The following is a 5,309-nucleotide window of genomic DNA, read 5'->3' on the forward strand; positions in this document are numbered from 1 at the left end:
CATCGTCCCACCAAGCTGCCTGATGACTGGAACTCAATGAAGAAAGCTGGACATAACAAGATCCCAAACATCTGGGTCAGCCCTCTTCGACCAGATGATGGTGTGTGGAGAACATATCAGTCTCTCACAGACCGCATCATCATCCCATTCATGGACCCAGGACAGAGCCTTGAAATTGTCCCGTTCTCTGTCGTCACCTTGGCCCTGTCTCTGGTGCTGCAGTCCTCCAGATTTAAGGCCACCGTCCACCTCGCTGCCTGTCTAAGTAAATCATCAGCAGATACAAAGCTCGATGAGAAATACCTGGAGCAGCAGTACGCCTGCACTATTGACGGCACAGTAATGTCTGTTTCAGAGGACATGTTCAGAGAAACCTGGTCAGGGTTTTTTAAACGCTTGTTTGGTTAGACTTCTACCACACGTTTGTGACCCAAACTGTAGAAGAACCAAGCAAATGATCTGTTTTATATTTGCTTTTAATTTTCACTGCAAACATTGGTACAAACCAACAATTTACTACTCAACCTTGACAGTAACGCACCTCTATCTTTCTTTCGCTTGAGTACAGCATTTGACACCACTGATCCAGATTCTTGTTAGTAGATTACAAACCTTTTTTATACAAGACTCCTCCCATGACTGGATTAAGTCAAACCTTTCCAGTCAAACCTTTAGCATCAACTACAGCAACTTCTCTATTCCTTATCCTTCCCCCTACGGTGTCCCACAGGGTTTTGTTCTGGGCACATCTCGATTCACGCTCTACCTTTATACATTTACTGGATGATACAATATTGACAATCAATCTTATATTCATTTGTGCTTCAAGAACACGTCACTCGCCTCCTTTGCTGAAACTATGATAAGAAATCTGTTATTTAAATTATCATTATTGCTGGTTATCCACTTCTGCGCCCCCATTTCTTCTCATCAGATTAAATCTGGTATAAATTTTGGTATTTTATATATCGACTGTTTATTTGTTGCACAATGTATTGGGACAATGGGTGAAATGCACTTTAAATAAATTTGAATTTGAACATGATGTATGTTTAGCATGTTTGCATTGTACCAGTTGCTGATCAGAGCTGAAGCCACTTTGACCTGTGTATAATAATCAGATCTGCTCCAGTGAGTCCTACAAAGTCCTGATGGAAGTGATTAGCTGATCAGCGTTTACTAATTTATAACTACAAACGTGTTTCTGACTTAAACACTCACAGTTCACTCACAGTTTTTTGACTTTAAAGAGGAGGGTTTCAGATGTGAAACCAGTTTTCAGGTGGTTCACGACTGAAGCTGTTCGGAGACCTCTGTAGCTGAAAGGGAGAACGAAAAAGTGCAGAATAGCCCTTTATAACTTGGAGGAACAGAAGGTGGGAAGATGAGTCAGGGTAACAAAAGCAGCCACGGCCACTTAGATCATAAAAGGACTCAGGACTCAGGTCGCACAAAGTGACTTGTGCTCAAATGACTCGGGACTTGTTTATTGTTAAATGTTTATTTTATTTTTTTCTTTTTAGCTTTCAAGATGACAGCCGGAGAAAATACGGCGGATACGGAATGAACTCAGTTGAACAGGTGACAGTGGCCAGATCTGGTCTGAAAACATCTGGTTTGGTTTGGCACACAGGTGTGTTGGGCAGTGACAGTAACTCAGGTGCTTTACAGGAACAGTCCAGTCTCTGTGGGGATTTCTACAAAACAAATGTGATGAGATTGTTTTTAGATAATAGAACCTGTTCTGCTGTTTCACTTTCAGTGACTCAAAGATCATCACACCTGTCAGTAAATAAAGGCCAGGTGAGTCTTATTTACAGGAAGTGACTGAAGACGTACACACCCCAGTGACTTGATGTATTTGTTAAAACGAGCTCTTGGTCTTTCACTCCTCGTTCTACACTCTGAGGTTTGGGTTCAGTGTGGAGGGCGAGCTACAGCTGCTGCGGCTGAAAACTTATCGATCAGATAAATATGAGTTGTGTTGAGAAACTGGGTCAGACTGTGACGGGATTTTCCAACAGTCCAGAGTTTTTGTTGACACCAGCGGACAAATAGTCTGAACAAACGATATCACATCTGCAGCCACCCTGCTTTATTTCAGTGAAACTGAGTCCTGCTGCAGCCACTCAGCACAGGTACTTAATACTACTACTATTACTATTAGTAATATTATTAATACTACTAATAATACTAAAACCTATTCAGTGATGCCATGTGCGACTGGTTAAAGATATTTTTTTAAAACATACAGATACAGACTGAATATATATTTTACTTAGACAATAAATTATACAACAATGATTATTATTATGATTAATATTGATTAGACTATTTTAATAAAACCAGACTAGGGAAGATTAGAATCACTGCTCCTTATAGATTATATCTATACTACATTATTTTTATATTATACTAGTTTGTTTGATTTTCATGTCAGATATCAGTGCCTACATTATTTATATTTACACACCAAGTGAATTAATAGTCCACTTATATGATAATGTTGAAATTGCAGTTTAGTTTTATCAGTCTGTGACTTTAATGTAAAATGAGATTTTATTTTAAAACTACATAAACAGGATGTAAGATCAATGTAAACTTATTCTATTGAGATTTTAAAGCAGGTTTTAGGTCAAACCTGCACATGATTTGTCAGGTATAGTCTGCAACATGCACTTATTAAATGAGTCTGTTCGGTGCTTTATGCAGGCCTGGATAACAGACAAACAAAACATCTTTGTGTAGAACAGTTATTTGGTCTCATTAACCAGCCTGATGCTCACATGCAGAGCTGCACAGGAAGGTTCCCATCATGCTTTTAGTTATGGAAGGTTTCAGTTTGTGTCCCTGTTTTGTTGTGGAGTCTTGGTGCACTGATCTGACTCCTGCAGCCATGGATAAACACAGTGACCCTAAGTCGATCTGATTCTCAACAACAGATTAAATCACGACCTGAAATAAACTGGAAAAGATGTGAAGTTACTGAAAATATTATTTAGCGTCTAAACTTCTTCTGTCTTAGTTGCAGTTATGGGGTCCCCCTGGCGGTCGGCCTCAATGTCACTGGCTTTGTTCTTCCTTCTCTGCTGGACGACCACCTCTGCTCAGTCACATGACCCCACCTGCTTCAACCCCTCGCCTTTCTACAGGGTGAATGGGAGACCTGGCTCCCAGCACCAGAGAGCAGGTAGATGTGTCCTCACAGGTGATCAAAGACTCCCTGAATTTAGTCACAGTGGTAACTTTTTGGACTCGCTTCAAAACGGCTTCAGCTGCGATGAAGGGACTTGTTGAGTTTCCCAGGCTGGCACCCGGTATCGGAGGTCTGGTGTCTTCTTTAGTCAACGTGGTCTTGGCCTTCATCTCTCAGGAAGACACTGTGTTGAAGCAGTTGAAAAAAGGCTTTGCTGAGGTGAACAGGAAACTGGACTCCCTCTCCAAACATATCTCCACCTGGCAACAGATGTGGAGTGGCTCAACTATGCCAACGTGTACTCTCAGGACGAGGTCCGAATCCTCAACACCTGGAACAGGTTTAATGAGTTCCGTGAGAACAGCGAGTCGGTCCAGAGTGAGGAGGACAAACTCCGGCTGGCAGAGATATTCACCAACTACTACGAGAACACTGGTGTTGAGGCCAGCATGGCCAACCTCTACCACTCCCTGACGGTCAACGGCACGTCCCTCAGTGGAAACATCAACCAGCTTCTGAGGAAGAAGCTCAAATGTGGCATCAGCGGGATCGGGATATGGTGCTCAACCAGCTCTACTGGAGAGTGATGGGGTTTAACTCATGGGGTTTAAATCATCAGGAAAAGAAGGTGAACATGTCCAGATGTTCAAGAAGATCTATGAAGCTCAAAGAACAGCTGTGGAGTTCTGCCTGGACAACTACAAGCAGTACGACTGGTACGACTGGGTGGTGCTGGTGTACGACAGCCAGGATGATTTCATCCTTCTGGAGCTGACTGAGATCCCTGTGGACAGGATCATCGTCGCTGTCGGCTTCACTGTGGAAACAGGCGAGAAAATAGATGAAGATCTGCAGTTTGCTGGCAGCCTCTGCTATTACAACAAAGACTGTAGGCATGTGTCAGATGGAGTACGAGCGTGTTTAGCAACATGGCCTGAAGTAAAATTCACAGAGAAAGTCAAAGTGACACATGTGATCTACGGAGAAGACTTTGCCATGTCATACAGTCCAGTGTTTGTGGGAAGGCAGAACAGGAAGCTCTTCCATGTATTACTCCTGGAGCTGGTTGATTTGCAATAACACATGTAAGAACGGTGGAACTTGCTGGAGGCTGCTGAAATCCAACGAATGACTGTGTGAGTGTCCAGATGGTTTCTACGGAGACAGATGTCTCATTTCCATGAGCAAAGTCCCAGCAACCAGTACAACCAGTAGCAGGTTCCTGCCGACTGCTGACACTAAGAGATTCAGTTCCGTAAAGATTTGGATACGATCTGCAGATGAAGATGGAAACACACCCCAGACTCACACAAACTTTAAAACTATTTTGGATACAGAACACACACCTTAATAGGTTTTTGTTTTCCATGTTCTCCAGCCACCACAGTTTGAATTGTGGAATCAGAGAAAACCTAATTATTAAAAAAGAAAAGTTATCAGCTACAGAAAATCCTCAGGCCATCTCTTCGTCCTCATCATCATTATCATCATTTACTTTACATCGTTACTCGTTTGTGATGAAAAAACCTGCAGATCAGGTAATTAAAGTTCATGTCCAGCTCAGTCTGTCTTGTTTCTGTTTGACTGGTTTCTTCCACCACAGGAGCATTTCCGTGATGAGTTCAGGGACTCACTGGGAAATGAGACTGATCATGTACACTAGGCCTTTATTGCAGTGCATCATGGGAGCTGTAGTTGTTCAGTTCTAACCATTTAGGTGTTTATTGATGACAGGCTGCACTAGAACAGTGGATCAGTAAATACGTGATGTTTCATCTTATTTTACTTCTTCCTCCAACTGAGGAAACGTTCATGAACAACATGAAGGGAAATAGTTTTGTGTCATTAATCACCTGATTCATTTATTAGGACAATGATCATTTTTATTTATGCTATAGAAGAATATTTTAGTGCTGTCTCTTAACTACTCCATGATTCGTGTCAACGATTTATTTTCTTTGTTCTAACAGAAAATCTGAGTCCACAATAAAAAGAAGTGACGCAGCAGCGAGCACCAGGGGGCGCTGCTGACCTGACTGTTGTCTTCTGTCAAACAGGATGTTACTCACAGGGTAAGGTGGGGGGGCAAGCCGGGACTGGCAGGTCAGGGAGG

The 5,309-nt window shown here is 42.3% G+C and overlaps 1 pseudogene; it reads left to right on the forward strand.

The window, feature by feature from the left end:
• Positions 1 to 3,033: 3,033 nt before the first annotated feature.
• LOC113141397 (uncharacterized) lies at positions 3,034 to 4,649 on the forward strand (annotated as a pseudogene).
• Positions 4,650 to 5,309: the final 660 nt, after the last annotated feature.

The sequence above is a fragment of the Mastacembelus armatus genome, chromosome 8, assembly GCF_900324485.2.
Source record: "Mastacembelus armatus chromosome 8, fMasArm1.2, whole genome shotgun sequence".
Taxonomy (NCBI): Eukaryota; Metazoa; Chordata; class Actinopteri; order Synbranchiformes; family Mastacembelidae; genus Mastacembelus; species Mastacembelus armatus.